The sequence below is a fragment of the Varanus komodoensis genome, unplaced genomic scaffold (assembly GCF_004798865.1).
Source record: "Varanus komodoensis strain SLA01 unplaced genomic scaffold, ASM479886v1 scaffold4, whole genome shotgun sequence".
NCBI lineage: Eukaryota > Metazoa > Chordata > Lepidosauria > Squamata > Varanidae > Varanus > Varanus komodoensis.
In genome coordinates this window covers 22,766,946-22,775,399 of record NW_025335941.1, presented here as the reverse complement: position 1 = coordinate 22,775,399, position 8,454 = coordinate 22,766,946, and positions in this window count along the sequence as shown.

Below are 8,454 nucleotides of genomic sequence, written 5' to 3'. Positions count from 1 at the left end.
TAATAATAATAATAATAATAATAATAATAATAATAATAATAATAATGTGCATATGAGAAGGAAGTTGCTCACCTTAATCTGGGCCAAGCCAGGAGACTTGTAGAAGTGACAAGATGCAAGAATTTTCCTAAAAAGTTTCCAGTTAACATTGCTGACCATCTTGTTGAGGCTCTGACTTGGAGTCCTGCACTGAACATAGAGTTGGATCCTATGATCCTCTGGTTCTTATAACTCTACTATTCTATGATTCCATGAAATCCTGTTAGATATTGCAATGAGGGAAGCACTAGTAGATGGAAACTAGTACTTCATGTGATTGGAAGTAATACTTTATTAATGCAGCCTAACATAGGATCAACCCTTTTAGCAGCCACATCACATTGTTGACTCATATTCAGGTTGTGATCTACAATTCCAAGATCTTTCTCACTTGCAAATGCCAAGTATTCCCCATCTTGTAAAGATGCATTTGGGTTCTTCTTCCTAGGTGCAGAACTTGGTATTTGTCCCTAATGAATTCCATTCTGTTGTTTTCAGCCCCATGATCCAACCTATCAAGATTACCTTGAAACTTCTTTCTGTCTTCAAGAGTGTTAGCTATTCCACCCAGTTTTGTGTCATCTGCAACACTGATAATCATTCCCTGCACTTTCTTGTCCAAATCATTAATAAAAATGTTGAACAGCACTGGGTCCGGGACTGAACCCTGCAGTAACGCACTTATTTCTCCCAAGTTTGAGAAGCACTCTTACAGCCCAATCCTGTAGCCAACTGTGGATCTATCGCATTGTTGTTCCATCAAGCCCATTTTTAGCTTGTTTGCTAATCGGGACATGTTGCAAAGGTTTTGCTGAAGTCAAGATATACTATGTTTGCAGCATTCCCATGGTCCACCAGGGAGGCTCTGTGGATTGGGTGTTTTGTTCCTACAGGGAAGGTTGGTTTCAGAAAAGGCATTTTGAATGAGATTGCTCAACCCCATGGCGTTTTGCTGTGAGATCTGGCAAATATCCTCTATCTTTTTAAACATCTATATGCAGACATTGGGTGTGGTCAGCAGGACATTAGGCAAGAGATTCAATCACTATGCTGATAGCTCTGTCTTTCCTTGTCAAGTGAGGCTGTGCAAGTCCTTGACACTTGTCTGGAGTTAGTCATGGCCTAGAAGAAGCCATGTAAACTCAGGCTGAATTACATATTACAGGATAAGGAACCTGTAAATATGTAATTCCTATGTCCAGTAACAAGGTGTGACACCTGGTCTTACTCTTGAAACAGTAAGTGTACAACTTGGGGACATTACTTGATCTAACATTATCATGTGAGGTTTAGGTGTAGCTCTGTAGGAGTGCCACATTTGCCAGTATGAGAAATTCTGTACAGTGAGAGTCTGGCCATAATGGTTAATGGTCTGGAAAACTCTATTCTGGATTTCTTTAATGTGTTGTATGCAGGACTCCCCTTGAAGATAAACCAGAAACTTCAGGAAGTGCAGTATGTGGCATCCAGAACTGTAAACAGTACAGTCAGAATCAAACTAGTGCTTCTAAAATTGCTACAGTACCTGTACATTTGCTTCTGACCCCTATTTCTATTGTTAGCATTTATTTTTAAATCCCTAAATGGCTTAGAATCCAAATATCTGCAGAAGAAGCTCTCCGTGTACCAGTTTACTCAGAACTTAAACCTGTCAAATGAAGCTATTTTTCAAGTACCTAAAATATATTGACCTAGTTCTAATGAATGTTTCCAGCTATGGTGCATGATACTCGGCACCCATTCTGTAACTCAACTCCTACTTTTAAGTTGCTATGTTGTTCAGATCCTGTAAAACTAATTTGTGAGCATAGTTAACAATGGTTCTGGGTAGTTTGTTATTCATGCCAACAACCCACCATTACTGGATGGAGGTTAAAAACAGAATGTGCTACAAGCTGTGGCTGGAAATGATTGTATAAACCCACCCATTTTATTCCAACAAGGGAGAGAGCTTTCTTTGTTGTGGTGCCCCAATTTAGAAATATTCTTTCTGCACAGGTGTGAGTCACACCAACAATGCAATCATTTTATTGCCAGCTCCAAACTGTTTTGGCTATTCAGACAGTTTACTTTGTTTTGTCTGTTTTGTTGTATTGGTTGCTTTATTTTATGAGGATAATGATAGTGCATTTTTGGTGCATTTGTAGGTTTCAGTATATTTATTGTCAGAATGGGCAAGAATGGCATGCCTTTCCTTGGTGTACATGTTTGTATAAGATAGTATAGTTCACAGCAAATGCCTGCAGGACCCAGATCCATTATATAGAACTTGGGGATTGCAGCTGTGTGCTCTGGAAAAAGGCTTGTGTGTTCTGCTAATCCTTGCTACTGCAATTGAGTTTTTTGGGGTGGTTTTATTATGTTCCTGATTCTGTTTCCCAGGCTTGGCTTGTCCTTGACTAAGACTGTACTTCCCGCTGCTCCTGGATCTGCCATTGCCTCTAGTTTAAAACCTGCCTTACCTTTGGTTCTTCCATGCATTGACAGTATCTGACCTTTGCCCATTCCTGGCTCAGTCTTCACTTCTGGACCAGCCATGATTTGTTGCTACCTTTGTCTCTACCCTTGCCTGTTCCTAACATTGCCTTCATCTCTGCTTCTTTCATGAATTGTCAGTATTTGATCCTTGTCTGCTCCTGTCTTTGCTTGCGGTCTTGCCAGGCCTTGCTTATTCCCAACTTTACCTCTGCCCCTACTGCAGCATCCCAAGATCTCCATTCATCTCTACAATCCCTGGTTGTGGTGTCCCAGCCATAGACATCTGCTGCCTGGGTCCTGAACCTGACATTTATACATGACCCTGGTATCCATACGGACTAAGCATGGTCTTACTAGGTAAATAAATAAATGCACATTCAGGTTAGGCATGTAGGTAGGCAGTAAAACCCATTTATATATCAGAGCTCTGGTGCTCAGAATGCTAGTCTGTAAACATGATGTGGTGTAAAAGTCAAACATACACAAAGCCTGTCAAGTCCACTGTAGAAAATGTGCCACTGAGAGATATTCAAGAGCTTCCTCCTGGGATAGTCCTCACAGCTGTACCTTAGGAAGTCAGTCATCAGACTGCTAAAGAAGCCGATTTTCATTTATACCATATTACATTCACTACCTATGACATTGTACTAGATGACTGTGAAGGCTGATAAAACAGACTTTCAGGATATACATATGTATTTGCCTCCTGGCCCTTTCCATCACAAAACCTCTCTGACAATCATTCAGCTACTCAGTTAATTACCAGTTTCAGAAATGACCCAACAGAACATGATGTGGTTAAATAAGCATAGTAAAACAATTGTTCTTTTCCACCTACACCTGTTAAAGATTTTTTTTTGGGTCAGCATTTACAAAGACAGTATAAAATCCTTTCTGTCATATTATAGATTTTTACTAATGAGATCTGTAACATGATCACACTTCCTCCCTTTTTGCTTGCTGTGTAATGTCAGTGAAATTAATGGTAATATGGAGAGCATAGGAAGTCACAGAAGGACTTCGTAAGGGCAGTCTGCCTATATGCCCAATGTTATGGAAGAACACTTAAAGCATATTTTTTATAATTACTTGATTCTTCCCAGTTCAAGTTTATATAGTCATCCAAGTTTTTCTAAAATAGATTTGAAATGTGAAAAATTTATTTCCCTCCCTCCCCAGTAAATATACAATACAGACTCAACATTACGATTAACCAACTTTATGCCCATTAAACTTTGCTTCACTAACACATGAAACACATTAAGAGGTCATAATATTTTCGTGACTGAACAAACTGTTGTCAATTAACAATTTTATAAAAAAAAAATAGAAAACAGTTCTAAGTGCTGCCACTATTTCCCTTTCTTTTAGACACATTATGCACAAGAAATATTTTCAATTATAAAAAGGAAAAAACTTTTTTTAAAAAAATGGTAAATTACACTACATTTTAAAAATATGTTCTGTGACCATTAGAAGTACACTGACAGACAGAGAAAGAGAAAAGCTTCACTTTGTAAAATAATGTGGAGTTTATACATTAAAACGATTCTTTATAGGATCTTGTAAAAAAGAGACCCCAATAAAGATAATTTATATTGTAGCCAATAACAGACAGTGATATAGTACTGCAAATGTTTAATACTGACACAAAACCTGCCAAGAAAATATGAAGACACATATTTGAAGGAACCTGGGATGGCTACTGTTACTCTGCTTGAATTCTGGAGAGAAGCTGGCCAATAAGGTGTTCCACCAAAGCTCAGTGCAGCTTTCCGAGAGCTAATTAAAATATCCAGGAAGGTCATATGGTCCAGACTTCTGTGGCATGTGCAATACTGGAGTGCATATAGGGCATCAAAATTTCACTGCCCCAAGACTTCCTGCATATATAAGGTTTGCAATATGTCATGTATTCTTGAGGTAGAATGAACCTGTGAGGACTTTACCATTTATGTATTGTACTTGAATCAGCGATAATGTTGGGATGCCTAGTCTGCATTGGCATGCTTGCCGCCAACTCAGTATTTGCTCACGCTCATTCTGGGTAACATATACCTTTTCACCAGTGTGTTCAGCTCGGTTGCATGGCTATGTTCTGTACTCATGACTTATTATCTAATATGGTGGGATTGCTAGCATGGTATCAAGCCATACAGTCCACCCTGACTACATGGATGAACAATATGAATCATAACAGCATAAATAAAACTACAGAAGTGACCACAATTTTGCTGGTTTCAAGTATTCTACTGGTTCCAGTTCTGCAGGAGTCAAGTATTGGCTCTAAATACAAAGTCACTGTACACTTAGGATGACTTGAAGTGATCACTTCTGACCTTTTTCCTTTGAAAGGAGATTCCAGCCCCTCCCCCATCTGAGATGTCAGGTTAACACTGGTGATAAGTTATGAGCCAACTTTATTTGGATGTCTAGATGTTATCCCTTGTTCTGTAACTTCAGCACTCAGTAACACTCTCAAGACTAAGATGTCCTATATTTTAGTCTAAGTCAACATATTGCAAATTTTACTTATTTTATTACCCAGATTTAAATGCTACTTTCCACAAGAGGTATCAAAGTCGCACAGACCACACTAAGCCACCTGAAAAAGAAAACAACAACAAAAACCTTACAGCAGCAAAACCTGAGGCACATATAGAGTGCATAAACTTCTTTTGAGTCATGAACATTTCTCGGGTGACTTGGAACATGTGCAAAGGAGACTCTGAACCTTCTTCTGTCTCCGCCTATCAATAACTATCAGTACTGTTGGGATATCTGAATGAAACCTTCCACAGTATTTACTATGAGATAAACGAGAGAGAAAGAGTCATGAAGATTGAATCAAATGTCCATTTGCTATGGTTCCAAGATGCTGACTATTGCTGTAAGGTATTTCATTCAGAAGTCCCTCACAGCACCAATCCAATGTTGCAAACTATTCTCCAACTCAAAGAAAGTTGTGCCAGATGCATGGGCAGGTTGCTAAGGAGAGAGGGGGTTGGAATTTATTTCCACTTAGGAAAAGCTCATAGCATTTCCATTACCTGGATCTCTGTGCACATTTCTCTATCTGGATTACTATTGCTGGAACATGGTGCCTATCTTCACATTAACATATTCAGGAAAGAAAAAAACTGATATTTTTATACATTTGTTGAATGGTACTGTACATTTAAAAAATAATGGCTTTAATTATATCCAGCATTTTTTTTTCTTTTTGGTTTGCCAATGCCCTGATCTTAAATGAGAAAATTTTATATTTGTGGTGCTGATTTACAACTGGCAATGAAAATGTTCTGCCTTTTCAATGGTTCTGATGTAATGTAATAAAAAGCAATATGTATTTGGCAGATTTATTTGCTTGCTTTGTTCTTTGTTTACTTTGTGTATTTTTCTTAATGGCAGCCTGAGTACTAAGGCAAAGTATAAAACAGAATGGACTGATAGGACATAAGATGTGTTTAAATGGAAGTTTGTAATAATGATGTGACTGAATGAAGTAAGCTCTGTGATGTAAACTTTAAATAAAATATTTAATGCATTTGATATACATGTACAGTATTTCTAACAGAAAACTAAAAATACTGTAGCAAAATTGGAGAAAGTCATGAGAACTAATGATGAGACAGGATGCTTTCGTTAATGTCCACTTACAGAGAGTTTGGTTTATTCAAAAAGTGTATAAACATGCATCATGTTTTCATAAGAAGAGGCTTGAAATTTACTCATCGAAAATAGGTCAAAGATGTTTTCCTTGTTTTATCCAGTTTCTAATAATGTAGTGAATTGGCAAAAGTCATACTAATTTCAGATTGAGCATAGGTTTACCATTGCTTTCTTTTCATACATTGTAACCCGAGGTTTAAGTACAAATTTCATGGGTTTCAGTTTCTGGAAATTTTAGATAATACAACACAAAAATATGTATAGACTGCATAAAAAACAATTGTCATGAATTTCAAGTGATGCAGCTCTACACCTTCCGTTGTACTGTACATGTATTGGAAAGATGAAGAAAAATAGTCTGGCTTTTTTTGGAAGCAGCTTGGATATCTCAATAATAAATTGCACCTTTAACTCTTGCTAGCTCATGCGCATTGTGTTCCCTGGAGGAGAGAGCAAATCAATCATAGTAATTCTTTCCAACTGTAATATATTTAAAAACAGCTTTAGTGAAACACCTTAACTTCCTTCCTTTCTAGTGAGTTCAAGTGCACCAAACAAATGAAAACTGATACTAAGAAGAGAGGAGGCTTTCTAATCTGGTCTTGAAACTCACTTTTCCATCATTTGACCCCTTTTTTAAATGGTAAAAGCAACATGTTGCTTGTTCTTTCAAATAGGATTCCTTCCTGGATGTCCCAATAAGCCTTTGCTAACATCAGTTTTGCCAGTCATCTTCCTAATTCTACACCCAAATGGAAAACCACCTAACATAATTCATTACATCCAGCATTATCCAACATAGCTTACAGTACATAAACTCCTTTCACATTCAGTCTTTTTTTCTTCTTCATGTCACGAGGAGTAAGAGTTTTGTGCTTATCACCAACAAAAAATTGCAGTGCAAACTTTAAACATAAAAAGTTACACAATTAAAAGTTATTATATGGCACCACAGCCTATTAATTCACATATAATACAACAGACCAATAAAAACAGACAATAATATGAACATAGCTAAAAAGAAGGTGAGCTTGCATAGCAATGCAATAAAAAGAAATTATATACAAAGCAATTCCATTTCATCCTAGAGGGTTTTTTTTTTGTTCTTTTTTCGCTTTTCTTCATTATATATGCTTGGTAAGAAATAGATTAAGGTGGAAGGTGTAGTAAAGAGAAGGACACAGGTAGAGTATCTGTGGGATATGTGTGGTTGTGTGTCTTTACATTGCATTTACAGTTCTTTTAATAGTAAGTACATAAATAAAGAAAAATGTTCATTGCACTGTTTTAGTGTCATCACTTCCATGAGTTCAGACCTTGATGGCCCTTGAGAGCAGCTTGAGATGTCTTGGTTCAACTACTCTGTTAAACAAAACACAGGAAAATAATTTTTTTTCATTTTTAACTTGTATGCATATATCAGTCATGCATATATTATAAAAAAATAAAGCACTAACATTCTAATTGGTTGGACTGGTAACTTTGATATATGTGAGCAATTATTAATGAATGAAAAACATACTATTGTAGCAGTGTTTTAGTTTTTCTCCCCAGTGACTGCTTCAAAGCAGGAAATATGTCGTAGGAAGGAAGGTACCTTTTATCACAGTGAGAGACTGTATCATCACTCACTGAGATGGGACTTCTGTTTTCAGGCTGTACTACTCCAGATGTAATGTGGAAGCTCACATGATACACTGTTTGTTATGTGTGTATGTGTTTATGTGTGTTTCATGTAATAGAGATGTAGATGTGTAGGAGAACAGAGGATTAGACCTCTAATTCAATCAATTCTATCTGTGGAGAGAATCTTTTTTGTCTGAGAAGCATTCAGAAATTTGACTGATACAAATTTTATGGTCATACAAATTTCTGATGTATGACCATAAAAACCAGGCCCGTGACAAGATGCTGATTACTGGATGATATCTACTATTCACTGGTTGTGCAACATGGGTAGCATCTATGTGTGCAGGCAACTATAGTTTCATGAGGCTTTTTTCTTGTCTATTGTTCTAAAATATTATTTTCTGATATTTAAATAATTCTGTTGTCATTTGCATAAGAAGCATATGAGTACATGCTAATATTGAAAAATGAATTGGGTTGTCACTTTCTCACATTAAGTTTGGAGACAGGACTGTATATAGGATTAAAGAGGGACCCAATCTGAAGAACATTTGGTGAAAGGAGGGTTGCTTGTATACTAGTAAGGCAGCTTCTGTGTCAATACTTGTTAGCTTGTAAAGAAGAGCCAAAAAGTAT